This window comes from Amblyraja radiata, chromosome 16, assembly GCF_010909765.2.
Source record: "Amblyraja radiata isolate CabotCenter1 chromosome 16, sAmbRad1.1.pri, whole genome shotgun sequence".
Lineage (NCBI taxonomy): Eukaryota > Metazoa > Chordata > Chondrichthyes > Rajiformes > Rajidae > Amblyraja > Amblyraja radiata.
The window spans coordinates 9,893,471-9,906,033 of NC_045971.1; the positions used below are offsets into that span (position 1 = coordinate 9,893,471).

The 12,563-nt window shown below is 44.6% G+C and overlaps 1 protein-coding gene across 1 annotated transcript in view; it reads left to right on the forward strand.

The window, feature by feature from the left end:
- Positions 1-12,563, forward strand: part of thra (thyroid hormone receptor alpha) — a 403,335-nt gene that overhangs the window by 136,133 nt on the left and 254,639 nt on the right. Inside the window, exon 2 of the mRNA XM_033035055.1 lies at positions 1,548-1,606. The gene's annotated coding sequence lies outside the window, so the exon portion shown is untranslated. The remainder of the gene's footprint in view (positions 1-1,547; positions 1,607-12,563) is intronic.

Below are 12,563 nucleotides of genomic sequence, written 5' to 3' on the forward strand. Positions count from 1 at the left end.
TAAAACTTTGTGAAGAAAGCATGGGGCATCGCATGATTCTCCATGCCATTCTCACTTGTGGTCCATTAAACACTTTTTAACCAATCTCACTGAATTCTCTGGGATATTTCCACTCTGACAATTGTGCACAAGGGCTCAAACTCGACCAACATTGGCCAATATTTGATACTCAACCAATGTAGTCGGACCATCGCTCTGTTCTTTGTGGAAGCTTGCCGTGTGCTAATCGCCTTCTATGCTTCCCACACATCTTTGTGGAGTACACGTCCATTCATCACAGGTTGTAACTAGCTTTAGTAGATCATTAGGGTCATGAAAAGTGTTCAATAAAGGCAAGCCTTTGTATGATAAGTTTACTCAATTCGTTTTGAAGTTTTCATGGGATTCTGTCTTGAAATGTCAACACAACTCACTTTTCTTTCCATTCACTGTCAATAAATCACTTTATCACTTAATCACATAGAAGTTACCATTGACAGAATAATTTGTTTAAATATAAGAGGGCAGCGCAGTGGTAGAGTTGCTGCTTTACAGCGCCAGAGACCCGGGTTCCTGACGACGGGTGCTGTCCATATGGACTTTCTACGTTCCCCCTGTGACCACATGGGTTTTCTCCGGGTGCAACAGTTTCTTCCCACACTCCAAAGATGTACAGGTTTGGAGGTTAATTGGCTTTGGTAAAAATTGTAAATTGACCCTACACTTGCAGGATAGTGCAAGTGTATGGGATGATCACTGGTCTGGATGGACTTGTTGAGCTGAAAGACCTGAAGGAGTTGTAAAATCACTTCCCTCTGGAAGGCGACTCCGGACTGTCAAAGCTGCCACAGCCAGACATAAAAACAGCTGTTGAATAGCTCTACTCAATAACCAAAAATCTGTAGCCTCCTTTTGCTTTGGTATTTTATTTAATTTACATGTTTAATCAATAATGTTTTATTATTAATGTTCAATGTTTTATGTGTCATTCCTAACTGTCACGGTATGAAATGTTGCCACTTGCGGGCGGAGCACCAAGGCAAATTCCTTGTATGTGAATACTTGGCCAATAAACTTATTCATTCATTCTGTGTTGTAGCACTGAAGGCTAAAGGTCTCATTAAGCGGTTAAGCATGGCAAAAGTCTGTCAAAGGAGAAATGCAGTTTTAAGTTAAACTTCTATTTGGTAAAATTCTTTGCACTTTTGAGTTTGAGCTCTTGTGCACATGATTGTGCCTTGATTGATAGAGTGGAAATGTCCCGGAGAAATCTGTGATCTTAGTTAACAAGTGTTAAGTGGAACACAAGTCAGAATGGCATGAGGAAGCATGTGAGGCCCTGTACTTTCTTCACAATGCTTTGGTTCACTGTTGAGTTTGTAAACGGGTCCAAAGGAGAAAGTGTTTTTTTTAATGCTACACTGCAAAGTGAGATATGTTCTACCTTGTGAATGTGAAATGCTCGTTACCAGGCAACGGATTTTGTGGAATCATAAATGTCAATGTGTGCAGAGAGAGATACATGTACAAAAGCAGGTTTACGTTACATGGTTTTTTTTTAATTACAGGAGGGTACTGTGACAGCTTCGGAAAGGAGAAGGAAAACTCAGAAATCTGGAGCCATGAGGTACATTTGGGTTTTCACGTGGTCTCTGTCTGTTCTATTTAAAGGGGAATTGAATCAAAAAAGACTGCACTTTTCCAAAATGGACACAACCTATTCTATTACACTTTCCTCTCAGTCCTTGGTTTTAAATTTCTCCTGTTCCCTTCCATTCCAGAGAAATTGAATAAGGCAACATTTCAAATTAATTATCATTTGGCATTGTTTTGTTGCTGAGTTTCAAATGAGTACCATTGTATGTGGGGATTGCACAGTGGGTGCAGCTGGTAGAGCTGCTGCCTCACGACACCAGAGATCCGCGTTCAGTCCTGACCTAGGGTGCTGTCTGCGTGGAGTTTACACGTTCAGTCTCACTGTGATGGCGTGGATCTCCTCCGGGTGCTCCGGTTTCCTCCCACATCCCAAAGACGTGCGGGTTTGTACTCTTAAGGGCCTGTCCCACTTCCACGACCTGATTCACGACCTTTTTTACTCGTGGAGATTTTTCATCAGGCTAGAAAAACGTCCCGAACTACTTGATGCCACGAGTACCTACGACTAGCATCACAACCTACCTACGACCTCGTGACGACCATGCTGCGAGTATGAGTCAAGGGCAAACTCGGCAGAGGTCGTGAATTAGGTCGTGAAAGTGGGGCAGGCCCTTTAGTTGGCCTCCGTACATTGCTCTCTGGAGTGTAGCGAATATATATGTAAAAGTAGGATAACATAGAACTCGATGGACATGGGCAAGGTTTGCAATGTGCTGAGAAAATTCATACCAGGGTAGGTTAATCAAGCAGAAAATAAAAATTCTTAGTGTTTGAACGTGGCGTCCTGGGTTTGCAAGGTTCCATGAGTGATGGATGATCAGCGAGGACTGAATAAGCCAGAGGGCCTGTTTCTAAGCTGTATCTGTCAGTCCATCAACTTGAAATTCCTAATGTTAAGCTGCTGTTACTTTGAGAATGTTCTGGGTTAATTTCACTCTTCCCAGGGGTACGTTGATGCATTGGTTAAATAACTCTGCTAGTGATCTAGGCCCTGAACTCATCCTCGGGGGATCTTTGTTCAAATTTCACCACGGCTGCTGTGGATTTCAAATTAAATGCATTGAGGAAACCGGTGGAAACTATTGGATATCTCACAGTAGAAAACGATCTAACTCAGTAGACACAAAATGCTGGAGTAACTCAGCGGGACAGGCAGAGATGCTGCCTGTCCCACTGAGTTACTCCAGCATTTTGTGCCTGCCTTCGATTTAAACCAGCATCAGCAGTTCTTTCCTACATATCTAATTCAGTAATAGCCTTTAAGAAAAACTGCTACTTTTACCCAGTGCCTGCCTTCTATGTGACTCCAGACCGCCCGTGTAATGGTTTATACTCATTGAAATGACCCATCGAGGCACCCGGCCATCGTAACACAGCGCATCACGGTGGCGCAGCGGTAGAGCTGCTGCCTTACAGCGCCAGAGACCCGGGTTCGATCCTGACCATGGAGTTTGTACGTTTTCCCGGTGACCGCGTGGGTTTACTGCGGGTGCTCAGGTTTCCTCCTACATTTCAAAGGCCTGCAGGTTTGTAGATTAATTGGCTTGTGTAAATTGTCCCCCGTTTGTAGGTTGTGAAACCAGGATTTAGTACGAATGTACGGGGTGATCATTGGTCGGCGCAGACTCGGTGGGCTGAAGGGCCTGTTTCCACAGTGTATCTCTACAACTAAACTAAGGCTAACTTTGTTCTCCTCCTTTGAGGCCACGAGGAATGAGAAACAAATAGTCAACGATGTTCTTGTCCAACAACTGAGAAAAACTGTATTTCATCAGTAAATCGCTGGTATTGTTTAAATATGTAACCAGAGAGATGCTTTTGAAATGAGTAGTGGAATACATTGTTCTTGCCTCCACAGCAATGAAGCATGGGGTTTGGGAAAGGGAATGGATAAGGGTTATTATCACTCTACTATTGACAGGATCTGGGCCTCTCAATGGAATGACCCTCAACATTTCTCTCTGCTGCATACAATTTTGGATTTTAACAATATAAATTTGAGATGGGTGAGGTGTGGCCCAGACTCAAATGAGCAGCAGATGGTTGAATGGACGATGCACAGAGTCTCTTGCCCAGAGTATCGCAAACCAGAAGGCATAGGTTTAAGGTGAAGGGGGAAAGATTTAATCGGAAGCTGAGGGGTAACTTTTTCCACACAAAGGGTGGTGGGTGTATGGAACGATCTGCCAGTGGAGGTATATTGAGGCAGCGACTATCACAACAGTTAAGAAATAATGAGACAGGTACATGGATGGGACAGGTTTTGAGGGAAATGAGCCAAATACAGGCAGGTGGAACTAGTGTTGATGGGACATGTTGGTCGGAGTGGGCAAGTTGGGCCGAAGGGCCTGTTTCCACGCTGTATCACTCTAGGACTCCATAAGAATCAGGGCCAATGTGACCCAGTCAGTACCTTGACCAAGTGCGAAAATGTACACAGATAACAACGGAGCAATGTCAAAAGTATTGGACTATTTTAGCATAGAGTAGCTTGTATTTCAATTATGTGAGGGAAAAAATGGTAAACCATAGGGATGGGGTGGGAATTTAAAATTGAGTTAACACACAGAGACTGTGTTTTAGTTTTTAGTTTTAGAGATACAGTGCGGAAGCAGGCCTTTCGGCCCACCGGGTCCGAGATGACCAGCGATCCCCGCATATTAACACTATCCTACACACACTAGGGACAATTTTCACATTTACCAAGCCAATTTACCAAAATACCTGTACGTCTTTGGAGTGTGGGAGGAAACCCACACAGGTCACGGGGAGAACGTACAAACTCCGTACGGGATCGAACCCGGGTCTCCGGCGCTGCAGGTGTTGTAAGGCAGCAAATCTACCGCTGCGCCAGTAGATTTTCCTCAGGGATGGATTCCACGTGACGGGATACATTCCCAAATATTCAAGTTTCAAGAAGTGTCAACCAACAAAGGAAATTTCATCCCCAGAACAGATATTTCTCTCATGTTATCAGAGTAGCTCGGTGTCATATGACTCGATTGATTCCTTATTTACCCAGAACTGAGACTTGTTATTCGACAAATGAAAGTACAAAACCTCCAGCACTCTGTGTGTAAGTAGGTCTCTTGACAAGTTTGTGTGTGGATGAAGGCTGCAATTGTCCCCTAACAAGGGTCATGCTTATCATTTCATAAACTTTTTCATGGTATACTAGGTGGAGTAGTGGAACCAAGGATGGGGTAACGGTGATTAAATAACCCTTGGCTAGAAGTTTGAACAAACCTTTTCTTGATAACTGAATCTAGAGACCATTGACGTCAAGGTCCATTGAGGTCAGTTTATTGTCACATGTACCATGTACGTGTCTGAAGAAGGGTTTCGGCCCGAAACGTTGCCTATCTCCGCTCCATAGATGCTGCTGCACCCGCTGAGTTTCTCCAGCATTTTTGTGTACCTTCGATTTTCCAGCATCTGCAGTACCTTCTTAAACACAGTGAAATTTGAGTTTCACACAGTGGTGGGTGTGTGGAATGAGCTGCCAGAGCAGGTAGTTGAGGCAGAGCCTATCACAACATTTAAGGAACAATTTGACAGGTTTAGAGGCATTACAATATGGGCCAAATGCAGGCAGGTGGATATAGTGTAGCTGGGACATGTTGGCCGGTGTGGCCAAGTTGGGCCGAAGGGCCTGTTTCCACGCTGTATCACTGGATATGACTGATGTCTGTGGGTTGGTGTGGGTCAAATTTTATATTGCTGGAGATTGTTGATAGTATATCCCACCCCACAACCAACGCGTCCCATATTAACAGCTCGTCGCTCTCTGCTAGTCTCTCCGCTCTCTCCTACTTCCACCTGTCACAAAAGACACAAAGGAAGCAGGCACATTAAGCAAATTCATTAATAGTATTTCCTCAGAAGATTGAAGAGATTTGATATGTCACCAAATACTCTATCGAGCCTCTACAGGTGTACGAGTGGAGAGTATGCTGAATGGTTGCATTGTGACCGGAACGCACAAGAATGAAGGGAATGTGGCGGCACCTGGTGTCAAGCCACGGGCACAATGAACCCTCGGCTCTGGAGGGCGGCTTATCGGTGTGGGAGGCGCTAGTCACGGGGTTTGTACCTGAGGTGGTATTTAAGGCCGGACAACGCCCGTGAGCTTTGAGGAGTAGGGAGCTGTATCGTACTCGATAAAACGCGTCTCGTGTACACAACTTGTGCCCGCTTAGTTTTTGGCTGGACTCCTGCGAGCCCCCTTTACAGGAATTCCATTGTTCTATTCCAGATCCTCATAACAATAAAACACCTGTCACTCTTTGATGCTCTTTGACTTGCTGAGAATTTCTATTAACACAATAATAATAATAATAATATATTTTTATTGTCATTGCACATAAGTGCAACGAGATTTGGGTTTGCAGCTTCCATCCCATGTCATAATAACTAATTGAATAACTAATAAAGATACATGGTTTGTAAAAATAACATTACAGCAGTAAAACAGTTCAAACAGACTAAAGTCCAGATGTGTCTGTGCGACGTGACCATCCAAGGGAGACAGTCCAGGGGGGGTGGGGGGCACTCAGCAGGGCCGGTTCAGAGCCGCTATAGCTCTGGGAATGAAGCTGTTCCTGAGTCTGGAGGTGCGGCATAGAAGGCCTTGTAACGTCTGCCGGAGGGGAAGTAGTTCAAACAGTCCGTTACAAGGGTGTGAGGAGTCTTTATGGATGCTGACGGCCTTCCTGAGGCACCGTGTGTGGTAGATACCCTCCAAGGCTTAACAACACTTAAGGAAGATATTTGGCCCATTGGGTCCATGTAATCTCCTACAGGACCAATCCCAGTAGACCCATTCTCTTCTCATCCCCCTTTCCCTGTACCCATCCCTGTAACATTGATGGGGCATCTTGGTTGACATGGATGAGTTGGGCCAAAGGGGCTGTTTCCGCACTGTTTTACTCTGTGACACTTAGTCCATGTTGACCCTACTTGGTCACCAGTCCACTATAAGGGGCACTTCACCTGCTTGCAAGGCTTTGCGCTGGAACTACAACCCTGGAACTGTGAGACTGCACTAACTGAGGAATTATATTAATGAGGAAAATAATCAAATATCCTTTCAATTCCTGTCACTGTGCTAGGTTCCTCATTCCTAGTTAATCCCATGGTAGTTGAACAAGGAGGATAACGTGTGCCCCAGAAATATTGGCATTTGCCAGACTCTGAGAAGATTTCATTCTATACATATGTTTAAAATGTAAGGATTTACCTGGAGAAAGGGGATGTGGAGGATGGTAGTGAATCTGTGGAATGCATTGCCACAGATGGCAGTGGAGGCCAAGCCTTTGGGCTGACAGGTTCTTGATTGGTAAGGTTGTCTATGGTTATTGGGAGAAGGCAGGAGAATGGAGTTGAGGGGGAAAGATAGATCAGCCTTGATTGAATGGCGGAGTAGATTCAATGGGCCGAATGGATTAATTCTGCTCCTATGAATTATGAATTTACTATGTTTTTCTCTAGGTAAACGGTACCCGATTTTGCAACATGTGTGTGTTTGAGCTCAAAGCTCTTATCCTCCCCTGTTATTCTTTGGTACAATTAGGCTGAGCAGAGTTAGCAGCATGCTTTTTAGCTTTCATTATTTATCAAAGTACGTGAAGCCAAACTGCTTTTAGTCAGCCCACTCTATAATTGTCCCATACTGTACATCAGTGTCTTCACACCATTTCACAATGGGAACTTGGCCGAGCCTTAGCTCCAGTTGATCTCCAGCCATCTCATGTATCCCCTTGCAAGGCATACTGCGTGACATAGCAGGGTCTAACCAGAAAAACAGCAACTTAAGATCGACACAAAATGCCGGAGTAACTCAGCGGGACAGGCAGCAGCTCCGGATGGAAGGAATGGATGAGATCCCAAGGGATCTCTTATTCCTTTATTCCCTTAATTCTCCCTTATCCCTAACCAGTCTGAAGAAGGGTCTCGACCTGAAATGTCACCCATTCCTTCTCTCCAGACATGCTGCCTGTCCCGCTGAGTTACTCCAGCATTTTGTGTCTATATTTGGTGTAAACGAGCGTCTGCAGTTCCTTCCTGCACAATACAGGAACCTAAATGTTTACAGGGAAAGAGGAATGACGTCCCTCTCTGCTGTCTCCCGTTCGCTGAGAATCGATGAAAATATCTATTTTCGGCGGGATTTTGGGAGCTGCTAGGCAGCTGTGAAATGACAATATCTTTCCATCCGTTGAAACCATGAATGCCCAGGCTTGCAAAGGACACCGTGCACATATGATAAAGAAATGTTCCGGCAACCCGACTTCTTGAAAGGGTATTTCGTGTGCAAGACTGTGATGATTAGTTGTCCCATTATAAGGAATTTTCTCTCAAAAGATAGACACAGAATGCTGGAGTGTCTCAGCTGGTCAGGGAGCATCTCTGGAGAAAAAGAATAGGGTGAGATTTCGGGTCATAGACCCTTCTTCAGACTGAGTAACGCTAAGGGTGGGACGGGGGGGAGGAAATACTCTGGAGGTGAGAAAAATGTTGTTGTATTCTTTGCCGAAGTTGAACGAATGGACCTGTGAAGCACCTGAGATTTGTCCAGGCACGTTTAGATTAGTTTTGGGTTTGTTTAAAGATACAGTGCGGAAACAGGCCCTTTGGCCCACCGAGTCTGTGCACTGGCACTATGCCACACTCTAGGGACAATTTTACGATTTTTAATGAAGCCAATTAACTTACAAACCTGCACATGTTTGGAGTGTGGGAAGAAACCGGAGCACACAGGGGAAAGCCACAGGGTCACAGGGAGAACGTACAAACTCCGTACAGACAGCACTCCGAAGGCAGGATCGAACCCGGGCCTATGGCGCTGAGAGGCAGCAACAGTACCACTGTGCTGCCCCAGGCCCTACACTGTCACCTGACGCATCGCATGCGCAGGCAGATGTCAACTTTCAAGGTTTCAGGGTCAGTTTATTTTCACATGTACCAGTTAAGGTACAGTAACATTTGAGTTACCATGCAGCCATACTAAGTGAAAAGCAACAAACACACAACCACATAAAAGTTAACATGAAAATCCATCACAGTGGATTCCACATTCCTCACTGTGATGGAAGGTTCAATCTTTATTTCCTCTTTGTTCTCCCGCGGTCGGGGCAGTCAAACCACCCGCAGTCGGGGCGGTTGAAACTCTCTCCGCAGCATGGAGCTCCCGAGTCGGCCTCTTCTTACCAGAGACCGCGGGCTTCATGATGTTGAAGTCCACAGGCCCCGCGGTTGGAGCTTTGATCCAGTGGGGACGGAGATATTATACGGGGAAAAAACGCATCTCCGTCGAGGTAAGAGATTGAAAAAAATGTTTCCCTCAACCCCCCACCCCCCACATAAAACAAACCAAGGAACACTAACACATACTAAAACAACACAAAGAAGAAAGGACAGACAGACTGTTGGCGAGGCAGCCACTGCTGGTGATGCAACTTTCCTCCACTGCTTCAGAATACACAAGAGAGAAAGACAAAGCCGAGATTTACAGTATTTTGTGCCTCTCGGGAGCTGAGGGACTTCTCAAAGCACTCTGCAGCTGGCCGCTTAGTTTAGATTGGCAGTCCTTGTTGCAATGCAGAGAACATATTAGCTAATTTGCAAGCAGCAAGATCTCACAATGCGATAAATGGACAGATGTTCTGTGGCAAATGTGCCGTTTGTTGTAAAATAATTCATAGCCAATTGTGGTGGCTGGATTCACGCTGTGGTTTATAACCTGGTTCGTCGGGAGACGTGATCTTGGCCTCTTCCTTCCAGGCTAACATTAGCATTGTGCGTGCTCTCAGCCAATGTCGAGGATCAAGTGTGTAGGAAGGAACTGCAGATGTTGGTTTACACCGAAGACAGACACAGAAGGCTGGAGTAACTCAGCGTCCCTGAATAGAAGGAATGGGTGACGCTTCAGGTCGAGACCCTTCTTCAGACTGAGAGTCAGGGGAGAGGAAGACTTGGAGATGTGGACGGGTAAGGTGTGAAAACAAGATATCAAAGGGGAAGAAGCTCAAGGGGAGTGTAGAAAAAGATCAAGAATATCAAGTGCTGTGCAGACTCCGTTTCACATGGTTATTAAGGCTGACTTTAACTTGTGTTAGCTACTGCATGGACCTAAGAAGCCTACTAAAAGTCAAAGAGTCAAGGGTGTTAAAATTGGCATGTGTTCAGTATTGTGTTCAGTTTTGGTCACCATGCTATAGGCAGGATGTTGTCAAGCTGGAAAGGGTGCAGAGATGATTTACGAGGATGTTGCCCGGGCACGAGGGCCTGAGCTACAGGGAGAGGTTGAGCAGGTTGGGACCTTACTCTTTGGAGCGCAGGAGGATGAGTGGTGATCTTACAGAGGTGGATGAGATCATGAGAGGAATAGATAAGGGAAGTGCGCAGTCTTTTACCCGAGTAGGTGAATAAAGAACCAGAGGACATGGGTTTAAGGTACGGGTGGAAAAGGTGTAAAGGAATCTGAGGGCAACATTTTCACACAAAGGTTGGTAGGTGTGTGGATATGTGCTAGTTCGGCATGTACCATCTCAACGTTTAAAAACATTTGGACAGGTACATGGATGGGACAGGTTTAGAGGGATATGGGCCAAACGCAGGCAGGTGGGATTAGTGTAAATGGGACATGTTGGTTGTTCTGGGCAAGTTGGGCTGAAGGGCCTGTTTCCACACATTGTATAACCACATAACCATATAACAATTACAGAACGGAAACAGGCCATCTCGGCCCTACAAGTCCGTGCCGAACAATTATTTTCCCTTAGTCCCACCTGCCTGCACTCATACCATAACCCTCCATTCCCTTCTCATCCATATGACTATCCAATTTATTTTTACATGATACCATCGAACCTGCCTCCACCACTTCCACTGGAAGCTCATTCCACACCGCTACCACTCTCTGAGTAAAGAAGTTCCCCCTCACGTTACCCCTAAACTTCTGTCCCATATATCACTCTATGGCTCACCTGATATTTGCCCCAACATGCCTTTAAAAACGATAAAATTCTGAAGATAAGACAAACAATGTCTAGCTCCACCTCAGGGAACATGGCTTAGTCACCTATGCCTCCAGGTTCACTAATGAATCTACAACATTTTAAACTTTTAGATTGTGCATCTCTGACTGAAACTGTTCAACAGCTAAAGTCCACTACCTGCTGTCTTGATCTGCTGCCCACAAGCTTCTTTAAAAATATTTTTAACAGTGTTGCACCAGAAGTACTGAACATAGTAAACACTTCCCTTCAATCGGGGCATTTTCCCGAAGCCTTAAAAACAGCAGTGATCAAGCCCCTATTGAAGAAGCCTAATTTGGATGCCTCAGCTATGAGCAACTACAGGCCCATATCTAATTTAGCATTTTTGGCAAAGATTATTGAAAGGGTAGTTTACCAACAAATTTACTGCTTTATGACCCAAAACAATATTTTTAATGTTTTCCAGTCAGGATTTCGGCCACATCACAGCACCGAGACTGCACTCACTAAGGTCCTAAACGACATACATCTAACTTATGAACTTATGAATCTACTTACAGTTTAGTTTATTGTCACGTGTACTGAGGTACAGTGAAACGCTTTTGGTGCATACTATCCAGTCAGTGGAAAGACAATACATGATTACAATCGAGCCATTTACAGTGTATAGATACATAGAAACATAGCCAGCAAAATCAAATCAAGGATAGTTCAAGGGTCACCAATGAGGTAGATAGTTGTTCAGGTCCTAAACGACATACATCTAAACAGTGATGCATCAAAAGCTTCAGTTTTGGTACTTCTAGATCTCAGTGCTGCTTTTGATACGGTGGACCACAACATACTGCTTGACAGACTGGAGAAGTGGGTGGGACTCTCTGGTTCTGTGCTGGACTGGTTCAAATCTTACTTGAAAGATCGGGATTATTTTGTTTCCCTTGGTAATTTTGAATCAGAACATACAAAACTCACATGCGGGGTTCCTCAGGGCTCCATTCTTGGACCCATTTTGTTCAACATTTATATGCTCCCCCTAGCTCAGATCATAGAGCATTTTAACATATCCTACCACACTTATGCCGATGACACACAACTATATATCGCAGTGTCACCACATGACCATAGTCCCCTACACTCACTGAGCCAGTGTGTCAAACATATCAATGAGTGGATGAACCAGAACTTCCTCCAGCTCAATGCAAATAAGACAGAAATTATCGTCTTTGGTCCCAAAAAAACAAGGCTAGAGGTGAGTGCTCAACTCGACTCAATTGCACTGAAAACCACAGACAAAGCCAGAAACCTTGGTGTAGTTATGGACTCGGATTTGAATTTTAACAGCCATATAAAGACCATTACCAGATCTGCCTATTACCATCTAAAAAATATTGCAAGAATCAAGGGATTTCTGTCCAAAGAAGACACTGAAAAACTTGTTCATGCATATATTTTTAGTAGGTTAGATTATTGTAATGGCATCTTTACAGGTCTCAATAAAAAATCAATTAAACAACTGCAGCTTATCCAAAATGCCGCTGCCAGAGTCTTGACCAACACCAAGAAAATGGACCACATTACACCTGTCCTTAAATCTTTGCACTGGCTCCCTGTGTGTAAGAGGATAGATTTTAAAATTCTGTTACTGACCTACAAGGCACTGAATGGTCTAGGTCCAAAATACACCTCTGACCTACTTGTTGTATATGAGGCGCCTAGACTCCTCAGGTCTTCAGGGACAGGTTTACTCTGTGTTCCCAGGGTCAGAACTAAAAAGGCTGAAGCAGCATTGGGTTTTTATGCTCCACACCTGTGGAACAAGCTCCCTGAACACCTGAGGTGTGCACAGACTGTAAGCGCATTTAAATCAGGCCTAAAAACACTGTTGTTTACTATAGCTTGTCCATAACCCGACATGCAGGTAATCTTAAC